The 12,690-nt window shown below is 39.9% G+C and overlaps 1 protein-coding gene and 1 long non-coding RNA gene across 5 annotated transcripts in view; one reads left to right on the plus strand and one right to left on the minus strand.

Moving 5' to 3' along the window:
* The window catches only part of Katnal1 (katanin catalytic subunit A1 like 1), a 130,515-nt gene extending 121,020 nt beyond the window's left edge, over positions 1–9,495 (minus strand). The window contains exon 1 of one of the 4 annotated variants that reach the window (XM_004854786.4): positions 9,312–9,495. The gene's annotated coding sequence lies outside the window, so the exon portion shown is untranslated. Of the gene's footprint in view, positions 1–8,581; positions 9,083–9,311 lie in introns of those variants that run through there. The other 3 variants (XM_004854785.4, XM_004854788.4, XM_004854787.4) reach the window with 3 other exon arrangements.
* Positions 8,611–12,091, plus strand: LOC147821676 (uncharacterized). The gene is made up of 2 exons (XR_015446673.1): positions 8,611–8,745; positions 8,950–12,091. It is a non-coding gene; the product is annotated as an uncharacterized LOC147821676 (long non-coding RNA).
* Positions 12,092–12,690: the final 599 nt, after the last annotated feature.

Below are 12,690 nucleotides of genomic sequence, written 5' to 3' on the forward strand. Positions count from 1 at the left end.
GTAAAGGGAATAATCCAAGCAAAAGAGATGACAATCATAAATATATATGCACCAAACACTAGTGCAACCAACAATATAAAAAAAAAATACTAACGGTCTTGAAAAATCAAATAAGCACTAGTACAATAGTAGTAGGGGACCTCAATACCCCACTGTCACAAACAGATCAATTAGACAAAAAATAAACAACAAAATGCTAGAACTCAAATTCTTGAACAAGTGAACTTAACAGATGTTTACAGAGTTTTGCATCCCACAAAATCAGAATACACATTCTTTTCAGCTGCACAGGAGTCATTCTCCAAAACAGACCACATACTCACTCACAGAACATGCTTAAGTACAAAGGAATTGAAGTTAACCCCTGTATATTACCAGACCATAGTGCAATGAAATTGGAGATCAACAGCAAAAGAAACCGCAAGAATTTCATAAACACATGGAAACTGAACAACACACTTCTAAATAACCAATGGGTCACAGAGGAAATTAAAGAAGAAATCAGACAGGGCTGAGGGTTTAGCTCAGTGGTGCCGCCACCTGCCTTACAAGTGCAAGGTCCTGAGTTGGATTCCCAGTACCAAAAAAAAACCAAAAGACGAAATCAGACAGTTTCTACAATTAAATGACAATCTCAATACAACATATCAGAATCTATGGGACACAATGAAAGCAATCTTATGAGGGAAATCCATAGCAGTGAATACTCTTATTAGGAAAACAGAGTGAGCTCAATTAAACAACCTGATGCTGAACCTCAAGCTTCTAGAATAAGAGCAGAACAAATCCCAAACTCATACAAGGAAGGAAATAATAAAGATCAGAGCAGAAATCAATGTAATGGTGACTAAAAATCGATACAAAACAAATCAATGAAGCAAAGAGTTGGTTCTTCAAACGAATAAAAAGAATTGGGCTGGGGATTTAGCTCAGTGGTTTCGCTGCCTGCTGTGCAAGCACAACGACCCAAGTTCGATCCCCGGTACCAAAAAAAAAAAAGAATAAAAAAAATTGACAAACCCTTAGCCAACCTTATCAGAAAAAAAGAAAAGGCTCAAATGCATGCAATTAGGAATGAAAACGGTGAAATTACAATGGACCTAGGAGAAATCCAGAGGATCATCAATACCTACTTCAAGATCCTATATGCCGGTAAGATGGAAAACACAGAATAAATGGACAGATTCCTAGATAAGTATGAATTACCAAAGCTGAATGAAGAAGACCTAAAAATTCTAAGTAACCCAATATCAATCAACAAAATTGAAAACATAATTAAATACTAACCAAGAAAAGCCCAGGCCCTGATGGCTTCACTGCTGAATTCTACAAGACATTTAGAGAAGAACTATTGCCACTACTGTTTAAACTCCTCAATGAAATTGAAAGAGAAACAATACTCTCAAATACATTTCTGGAATCAAGCATCACCTTGATCCCCAAAGCAGAGAAAGACCCAACTGAAAAAGAGAACTACAGGCCAATATCACTAATGACGTAGATGTAAAAATCCTTAATAAGATACTGGGAAATAGAATGCAGAAGATCATCAAGAAGATAATATACCTGGACCAAGTGGGATTCATCCCAGGGATGCATGGATGGTTCAACATACACAAATCAATAAATGTAATACATTATATTAATAGAGCCAAGGACAAAAACCACATGATCATCTCCATAGATGCAGAAAAAGTGTTCAACAAAATCCAATACGAAGTCATGATAAAAACTCTACAAAGAATTGGAATAGACAGTCTCTACCTCAATCTGATAAAAGCCATCTATGAAAAACCAACAGCCAATATCATACTAAATGGTCAAAAACTGATATCCTTCACACTAAAATCAGGAACAAGACAAGGATGTCCACTATCACCACTTCTGTTCAATATACTTTTGGAAACAACAGCCATACCAATTAGACAAGAGAAAGAAATAAAAGGAATAAAGATAGGAAACAAAGAAGTTAAATGGTCACTATTTGCATGATACTCTATATAGAACATACATATATATATATATATATATATATATATATGAAATGATACTCTATATAAAAGACCCCAAGAACTCCACCAAAAGTCTTCTAGACTTAATAACCAAATTCAGTAAGTAGCTGGATACAAGGTCAACACACAAAAATCAATAGCTTTCCTCTACACGAACAACAGACTCACTGAGAGAAATAGGGCAAACAATTCCTTTCATAATAGCATACAAAAAACTGAAATACCTAGGAATCAACCTAATGAAAGAAATCAAAGACCTCTACTCTGAAAACTATAGCGCTCTGAAAAAAGAGACCGAAGAGGATATCAGAAAACGGAAAGAAATCTCTTGCTCCTGGGTAGGAAGATCCAACATAGTGAAAATGGTCATACTTCCAAAACTGCTCTATAGATTCAATGCAATCCCAATTGAAATCCCAGCAGCATACTTCCAGGACCTTGAGAAAAACAATACAAAAATTCATTTGGAACAAGAAGAAACATAGACTAGCAAAAGCAATTCTACGCAATAAAGACAAGGTAGGGGCTGTTACAGACCCCAACTTGAAACTTTACTACAAAGCCACTGTGATAAAAACAGCATGGTGGGCTGGGGATTTAGCTCAGTGGTTTCGTCACCTGCTGTGCAAGTGCAAGGACTGGAGTTCGATCCCCAGTACCAAAAAAAACACAAAAAACAAAAAAGAAAAGAAAACAAAACAAAACAAAAAAAAACCAGCATGGTACTGGTAAAGAAACAGACCTGAGGACCAGTAGAACAGATTAGAAGATGCAGAAACAACTCCAGACACACTCAAACACCTCATCTTGGACAAAGGAGCCAAATACCCTCACTGAAGGAAAGATAGCCTCTTTAATAAATGGTGCTGGAAAAATTGGGTTTCAACTTGCCAAAGATTAAAACTAGACCTATATCTCTCACCATGCACTAAACTAAAATCGAAATGGATTAAAGATCTAAATATTAAAACAGAAACACTAAACCAGCTGGAAGAGAGGTTAGGTAGAACTCTTGAAGACATTGGCATAGGAAAAGATTTTTTGCACAAAGCCTCAGTTGCACATGAACTAGCACAAACAATCAACAAGTGGGATCTCTTATTAAAAAGCTTCTGCACAGCAAGAGAAACCACCAACAGTGTGAAGAGACAACCCACAATGTGGGAAAAAATTTTCACCTGCTGTTCCTCAGACAAAGGTCTACTATCTAGACTCCGTAAAGAACTTTAAAAAATCAGACCTCTCAAATTCAAAGACCCAATCCAAAAATGGGCATCTGAAATGAACAGACACTTTTCAGACAAAGAAGCAGAAATAGCAAATAAACATATGAAAAAATGTTCAACATCACTGGTAATTTGAGAGATCCAAATGAAAACAACGCTGAGATTCCACCTCACCCCAGAAAGAATGGCTGCTATCATGAAATCAACCAGTAACAAATGCTGGCGGGGCTGTGGGGAAAGAGGAACCCTGCTCCACTGCTGGTGGGAGTGTAGAATGCTGCAACCACTGTGGAAATCAGTATAGAGATACCTCAAAGAACTAGGACTGGAAGCCCCATTTGACCCACCTATTCCTCTCCTGGGGATCTTCCCAAAAGAATTAAAAGAATCCTACCACAGTGATATATGTGCACCTATGTTCATAGCAGCACAGTTTGTAATAGCTAAAACTTGGAAACAGCCCAACTGCCCATCAACAGAAGCCTGGATAAAGAACATGTGGTTTTTTTATAAAATGGAGTACTACTCAGCCATAAAGAGTGAGAAATTAGAGGCATTTATAGCTAAATGAAAACACATTGAGGCAATACTCTTGAGTGAAATAAACAGGACAAATGCGTAAATACTGAATAGTTTCTCTGGTGTGAGAAACTGAAAGTGTAAATAAGGACTAAAAGGTATAATACATAACGTGAAATAGAAAGAAAAGGGGCAAAGGGGAATGGGAAGGGGTAGGAGAAAGGAAGAAGGTAATGGAATTAATATGAAAAAATTAAAAAATGGAAAGAAAGTCTTTGTAAATAGGGGAGGGGAGGAGGGGTTGAAGGAAGGGCAGGGGAATGGGGAAAAAAATAAGAACCAAGATAGATTACGTAAAGGTACAAATTTCCAATGATGAATGTCATTATACTGTATACCTAAAATGTACCAATAATATTAATAATTTTAAAAAACAAATTTTATTTCATACAAAAAGAATATTAAAAATAAAGCTCATTTTTGAGTTTTGATTTTTAACATAGACAGAAACAAAGTTTGAAAGGTCATTTGTTCCTTCTCCATACCTTCAAGTAGCACCATAATCAAACCAACCCTAGCAAAGAAGCATATTAAAAGACATCCAGAAAGAATTAAACCCACTATGGAAAACTATCCCATTTTTAAAACCACTCTCACAATCCTTGAATTTATCTGGAAAATGCTTATATATACCTTTTACTACACATTCTAAGGTGTAATTTCTGTCAGCCTACCACATATAAGTATGGTTATCATTGTACAGAAAAATATTTAATAATGCTGAGCACACTAAAACATATGCATATTTCCATTAACAAACAGATGCTAATATATCAGTAGAAGTATAAAATAAATCAGTCCAGAAATGAGATACAGAGAATCCAAGAATTTTAGAGCTACTGGGATGTCAAATCATTTCCTGGATTTCTTCAACTTCCTATTTCTTCGAAGATAAAAATAAGCTAAAACCAGGTAACTATTAATGGCCTATAAAATAACATTTTATAACATTTAAGGAAGCTTCATTTAAAAAAATTGATGAATCCTTTTATGGAAACAAGTCATCATTTTGTTAGTAACCATTAGTTAACATACCTACTTAGATAGGTAAAGTCACAAGACAAAATGACAGTCCTGCTACACCGTTGGTGAGGAGGAGATGGGAAAGAGAAACACATTCACTTAATCAGCACTTACAGTTTACCTTGATTAAACTGTTTAATCTTCCCAAAAATCACATAAAATAGTATTAACACCTCGTAGGAGATGAAGAAACAGGTTTGGAAAGTTGCCTATGACCACACAGAAAACACAGTATAATGGAGAAGAGGACTATAGACCTTTCTGACATCTTCTAATTTTACTGTTATATTTCTACAAAAGAGACGATAATTATTAAGAGGATAAATCTAAAGTTGTTCAGGAATGACCTAATTATCCATTCTAGGCCTGGATTTTCTTCTCTTCAGCTATATACTGTCTACTGGTTTCCTCAATTAAGTGTTTTCCTAGTAAATAAAATCTAAATTTAAGGAGAAAACTCGCACAATCTCATGTTTTGCTGTCACTGTAAACCACCAACTTCTATGGGGTCAAGGAGACAATTCTCACCTGCCCTGGAGCAGTTCCTTTCCACTGTGGCTTTTCCAGATCTCTACCATTCTTCTTTTGAAACCACAATCTCTTCACTAATCAGCTGGCTTTTATTTCTTTCCACCTCTTAGAGACTATCACCTTTGAACTCTTCTTTTTACAACCCTACCTATATCCACTCTCACTTCTTTTCTCAGTCCCCCTCCTCCTATCAACCCTAGCACACTGCCTAGGAATACAGCATTATTTGACTGGCAACTGTTACATGTGATTAATTCCAGAACAGTTCTTTCACATGCTCATCCTATTCCTTCCTACATTTTCAAGGACCTCTATCAGTTCTTTCCTCCCTTTTCATTTCCTGCATCCTCAAACATTTCCTGTTTATTGGCTCTTTCTCTAACCTTAAAAACAAAAACAAAATCAACCCTACAAACCTTTTTTAGTTACTGTCTCATCTCTTTCCTCTCTTTATAGCCAAGTCCTTTAAAAAGAAAAGAAACTGGTGCCAGGGATGTAGCTCAGTGGCACAGTGCCTGCCTGGCAAGTGCAAGGTCCTGAATTTGATCCCCGGTACCAGAAAAATAAATAAATAAGTAAATGCAACTGGACATTTTATATTAAGTATTATCAAATTAGATAAAGATAGTAGGGTTATACCTTTTTTTAAAAAAATGAATCTTGAACTTTTAAAGATACATATTGAGGAGCCAGGGATTTAGCTCAGTGGTTCTGCCGCCTGTGCAGTCTCAAGTTTGATCCCCGTACCAAAAAAAAAAAAAAAAAATACATGTTGAAATATTATGAACAAAAGATACAATATCTGAGTTTAGCTTCAAAATAACCCAGGTGGAAGGTAAGAGTTACAGAAGAAGCAAAACATTATGTGTTCACTCTTCAAGCTAGGTTAGTTGGATGGAGGCTCCTCATATTTTCTTTTCTTCTGTATATGCATTATTATGGAACACATTTTCAAAGAAGTCTATGCTTACTGATGCTTCATTTGTGCACTTTATAAATGACTTCTAGCCGCCAAATCCACTGGTCACTTCTCAACCTTTTTACTTTACTTGCCCTCCCTAACCTGGATACTCCGAACCACTCCTCGTTTCCTCCCTTGGTTGTCTGTTGTGCTTTCTTCCAGTTCATTCTCTTCGCCTAACCTCTTCACCCTCATTTGTGGCCTCTACCCCACTTCTTCTCAAACATGGCCCCTCCTCCAAACACACACACCTTGAATGTTGCTGCTTCCAGTGAGTTCCATATTCACTACTTCTTTTTTCTAGTCATTTCCCCTAGCTAAACTGGTCCATTGTCTCCTGTAATTTCAACTACTTAACCATGTGTAAACCTCTATATCCAGTCCTGACCTCTCAAAACTCTAAACCTAAATGTATCCCCACCCAAATATGCCAAAGCAACCCTGAACAAGCACTCAAAACTGATCTTTGTCTTTCACCCGAACAAAAACTTCCTGCTCCTATGTCAATCAACAGTTTCACTGTCTTTTGTCATCTAGCATCATTGTCTTAGACATCCAAACTCATAAATCATCAATTTTACCTCTTAAATATTCCTCAAATCATCTTTTTCTGTGACTCCATCTGCTTATTTCAGACTCTCTTCATTTCTCTACTGGACCTTTTTTGTTTTTCTACAACTGGCTTTCCTGCCACCACTCTAATCTTTCCATAAACCCAGTTTGACAACACTACTTTTTCTGAAATTCTTCAATGGTTGCCCCATGTTAAGAAAAATTCCAAACTCTGATGATGGCCCCAAGTACCTTAAAATCTGGCTTCTCCCACTACTATACTGCAAGTATTTTGGGATCCAGTCACGTACAACTACCGAGGGTTTCCCAAATACAAAATATTCATTCCTGAAACTATTCTTTGCTCATATTGCCTAGTGTCTTTCCTCATCCTCCCTCCAATGAAAGCTTATTGAACTTTCTTAACACCAGTCAAAAACTACTTTATGGCTGGGCGTGGTGACACACACCTGTAATCCCAGGACTTGGGGAGGATGAGACAGAAGAACTATCGTGAGTTCCAAGCCAGACTAAACTATACAGTGAGATTCTGTCTCAAAAAAAAAAAAAATTACTGTATACCAAAGACCTCCCCTGTCAGAATCTTTCAAATTGGTAGGTAGAAGGGGATTAGGGGGTTGAAACCATGACTTACATTATGAATTAGACCCAGCAGGTTTGAATCCCATATTCATACTACCAAGTAGGAACTTGAGGAAAATTTCTAACCTCATTTCTTCATCTCTAAATAACTGTACTTCATACTTTCATTGTGAGAAATAAATAAGGACTTCCATGCAAAAAGTACAGTGCCTCACACGGAGTAAATATTCAATAAATGCTATTGTATGCTCATTTATTCGCGCTGAAATTATTATTGCTCCTAGAGCAACTTGCCCATACACACTACTGTGATGACACGCCCATGCAAGGCACAGGCAATCTTCTATTCTCTTTATTTCTACCACCTGGCATAATACATGGCAAATTCTGAATGAATACTTCAACTCCTCATACTACACAATGCTTTTTTCCCTAATGGTCTCATGAAATTTACTTTCTGTATCCTTGTTATAAAAATTTGTTTAGGTAAAACTTATATAAGCAGCATCATTTTAATTGACAGTAAAAGAATTTTTATACTGTTACTGGTCTTACGGTTTTATTTCTAAACACACTCACACACACACACTCAAACTCACGATACTATCAACAATTTCCCAACCCTATAAAATACCAAACTGCTAGGAGGTGGGAGCACCTATTGAAAAATTTTGAAGGATAGTCAAGGTGAGTTTTGTAAATCTAGGTCAGCCTCCTTACCCACCAAGACTTGAGTCAACTCTTACGGTAAGGTTAATTCTACAGCATTTCAAGAAAAAAAATAGAACATGGCATTTTTCGTCCTGAAAATATGCTCCTGAGAAATTCTGAAAAGCACTAAAATAATCAAAGAAAACACTATTACCCGCTGTAAAAAAAAAAGGGGGGGGGGGAGGTGATAAAAGTTTAAACCTAAACTAGGCTTCAAAATAGAATCAAATCTGTGTTGCCTGGCCAATGGGGGAGGAGGACCCGGTGGAGAGACTCACTACACAACCTTGAACCTCCATAGATAAAATGCAAAAGTGCAAAACAATAAAAACCAGATACACCAAACAACAGCAATGATATCTTTTATCCACTTTTACACTTACCCTTTGAACAACAGTGCCCTTTGAGGAATCACTAATGGATGGACTGAATATGCAAACACCTTTGAGTTACTTTAAAATTAGTATGTTAAGTAACTAGAAATTAGCTTATCCGGGAAAGGAAAGAAGCCTGCTTACACCACGATTTCTCGGGTCTCACATCAAAGGTATGCGGTACACGCGTTCTGCACCAAGAGGCAACGCCCTGGGCGGGGTAGAGGCGCCGAAGGCCCGGGGCCCTAGAGCCGGGCGGTGGCCACCCATCTAGGAAGGGCAGCAGCTCTGCAGGGTGGGCTGGGCGCTGCCGCAGCCGGGGCGGACCAAACCTCAGGGCGGGAAACCCTCCTCTCACCTCCACTTCCCTTTCCCAGAGCACAGAGCCCAGTTCCAAGACCACCCAAGAGCCCCCTCAAGACAAAGAGAATGAGATTCGCTTTCCGATGGTCCGCCAAAGTTTATCGGTCTTTCGCAGCTGTCGGGGACGCCGGGCTTTGTAGTTCCCCGGTCCAAGCCGCCCCGCCAAGGCCGCGAACCCCACGAGCTGTTGAACTACAATCCCCATGATGCCCAGCGAGCTTCGCGCTCGCGCCCCCTCCCCCACCTCACACGGAGCCCCACACAACCCTGCCGCTCCCAGCAAGGGTGCCCCGGTCTGCGGGAGTTGGGGCGAGGCTGTCAACTTGGACATCCACCATCTGTCCTCCCGCTCGCGACCCTCGCCCTCGTTCATTACCTAGGTGCTGCAGGTCGGTCGGCGGGCCGTCCGTGACGCGATTCGAGTGGGGTGGGGTGGGGTGGGGGTGGGGGTGGGGCGCGGGCCCACGCAGAGTCCGTTAGTTCGCGACGTGCGTGAAGAGGCGGTGGCGGCGTACGGTTGCCATGGCAGCCGCGAGCTGCGCGGCCAAGAGACCGCAAGAGCTCTGAGTCAGCTCTAGGAGGAGCTGGGCAGCCCGCCAGGGTGCGGGGGAAGGGCGAGCCAGGAGACTGTGACATTGAGGAGGACAGCTGGCTGGACGAGCTCCGCTCACGACTTTGAGCCCAGTCCGCGGGGCCAAGCGCGCTCCATCCTGCTGTGGCGTCAGAGGATGGAACACCAGGAGCTTGGTTCGCTCGTTGAAGGGTTCTGTTCCAGGTCCCATACCTTGCTGGCTCTGCCCCGTGGGATGTGTGGAACCTCAGCCAGCCTGTGTTTCTCCAAGCAAATCCACTTCGCTCGCAGTCTTTTACAGCCCCTTTCTGCCATTTTGGGGGAGTGGGGTTAGACACAGAGCATCTAATAAAAAGGAATGCATACATGGCCCTTAGGATTATTTCGGTTTTAGAGCTTGTATATCGCATTGATCTCCGTTGAATTTGGAGCTTTAATATTTCTTAGGCAATCGTTTGTGAACTCTCCAGGATCGTCATTATAAGCCCTTTGAGAGCGTGGACTTTTAAGATTCTAAGTTCACGTGGTGCCGCTGTGCTGGGTCGCCGATGACTTGTGACCACCTGCCCTCAAACTCAGCATTTTAATTTGCAAAATGGAGATACCTGTCTCGTGGTTCTTGTGAAAAATAAACGCATTAATGCTGAGGAAGCAGTATGAAACAAAGCTATGGGGGAGGGAGGGAAAGAGAATGAGATGAAAAAAGAATTAGGATGTGTTATATACCAACTCCCTACAAGGAAAGTAATTATGTAGTACAAACATGTACTAATAAAAATTTTGAAAATAAAGCTATGAAATATTTAATCCATTGTGATAAAAATCAGGTTAACAAGTGGTTGGCTGTCCGTGGAGGGAATTTAACCTATGAGGGAATTTTCTGAAGTGATGAAAAAGCTGTATATCTAGCTAAGGGTTTAAGGTGCAAAAGTATCTGTAGTTGTCAAAACTGTTGAACGGGTACCCTTCAGATTTGTACATTTTACTTTATGTAAATTATCTCAAAAGAAACATAAAATAGTTATTATCACAGCCCTACCAAAAACCATATAGGTATTCTTGATGCCAATCTTCAGATTTTATAGATGAGGAAAGTGAGGCCGGGACATTTAATAAAAAAAAGGGGGGGGGGAAGGGAAATGAATTACTGACCTTGTCATTTTCTAGGAGTAATGTCTCTTGAGATTGAAAACAGCAAGCTACTACTGTATGTTGCAAGTTAGGGTCACTCTGGTACAGAGATTTTGTTAAAATTGATTTGAGTCTCCAGGAGAAGCCAATGGCCTGTCTATGATTGCACAGGCCCTGGGGGCATACAATCTTAGGGTCACATCTAGCTCTGAGTTCTGGCTTTCTCTGAATACTCAGATTCCCTCACATCTCACCTGCAACTCTTCTCTCTGGCACATAGTATAGAAATCAACCCCTCTTTGGTTTCTGTAGCAGAGCCTTCTAAAGGTTTTGAGGAGCTGAGGGTTTTTAAATGAAGGGCATAAAACCCTAAGATTAGAATTTCCTACTCTTAAAAACCCTTCAGTTCCCCATTTTTATCCACTGACTCCCATCCCTTCATCGTAAGTCTTAACCTGCCACTAGCCACCATCTTTCTGGCTCTTTCTCTCCTCTCTTCTCTGTCTTTATACAGTATTTTTAGTTATCTCCTATCCCCTAATTTGTGCCTTTATAGGTACCTACCAACCCCATATTTTTCACTATGAATATTTTCCCATGCAAAGAAAGTACCTTCCATAAGAGGAACTCTGTTATTAAAATATTTTTTCACCACAGTATGTAGCTTCATATTCTATTTGATCCAGTCCACAGGGTAGTTAATAAATATTAAGCAGTGAAGTACATGACCTCTCCAGGCTATCTTCATAGTGGATTCAATTATGAAAACCATTTTCTGACATTAATAGTAGTTTATTTAATATAAGTAAGGAAGCAAATGATAACAGCTGGAATCTGTTATTTAGGAGGAGAAAGACGCCAGAGTCTGAATAACAATAGTTTATATAGTGCAGAAAAAAATGACACCATTTAAGTCATAAAGTCCAGAACAAAATCTGAGCACTGAGCCATGACATCCTTACAGAAGCAATACCTAGTCACCTGTAGTACTTTGGTCTCAACTGTGCAAATAAAATGAGCATATGAATAGATTCTCTTTTTACACTTGGAGAAGATGATACTGATATGCTACCACCTGAACACATGTTTTTGTAGTAAGGATGATAGGTTCACCTGATCCATCTATCCCTCGTCTGGTTTCCCTTGTGACCAGTCACTTGTCTCTGCAAGGCAGCTGGCCAGGGTTGTAGTGCAGTCTACATCCTTGAAGAGGTCTCCAGAGGCAAGAGACCAACACATAACCCTCCTTTTTTTGATGCCCAAATCCCAGGGAATTAGCTCAACGTGACAAGTCATTGGAGAATGAATGACAGCAGGAAAAGCAGATAGCTGCTCTGCAGTGAGCTGGAGTTGAGCAGTCACATGAAAGAAGACCATGAGCCACTGAAGCACAGCCTTAAAATGCCTCACAGAACAGGTGGAAATGAATAAAGACCAATGAAACCAATAAGAAACTTTATTACCTGATACTTTGAACCCATGTAAGTGATAGTTTAACACACTGTGCAAATCCAGAAGATAAAGCTGAATGGCCATGTGTTCAAGAGCCACCACCTTGTTAAAGAGGCTTAGCAAATCTGGTACTGAATCAGATATTCCCCAAGGTTCTCAGAGACCTTGCCATCTGTATCATTTGACATTGCTGATCACCATCCTTGATCTCCATGATCTTGGTTCTCTTCAAAGCTTTCTACCCATCCTTCATTGAAGTATTCAGAAGCTTGTTACCAGCTTCTGAAATAGGAGGATAGTTCCTCAGGTTCAATCTCTACACCCTCTCCATTTCAAAGGTTTCATCTCTCAGGTCTTAACTGATTGATACTCAGATTCTTCTTGCTGGTTTTGGTCCCCAAGTTCCAGTACTGCCCCAAGCAGGCCTCGTGTTCCCTTACCTGGTTCTGTTGCTCCTGCTGTTCTCTTCACTTTCTGATGTTCTCTTTAGATGGGAAACTCCTTTCCCAATCTAAATTCCACCTGTTGGGCAAAAACTAACTCAGGCCTGTACATGAAACCTTTCCAGATAGTTTCTTCTCGTAATCATATGACCCTAATG

This window comes from Heterocephalus glaber, unplaced genomic scaffold, assembly GCF_053883595.1.
Source record: "Heterocephalus glaber isolate CG9 unplaced genomic scaffold, H.glaber_assembly_v1.0 deba00001720, whole genome shotgun sequence".
Lineage (NCBI taxonomy): Eukaryota > Metazoa > Chordata > Mammalia > Rodentia > Bathyergidae > Heterocephalus > Heterocephalus glaber.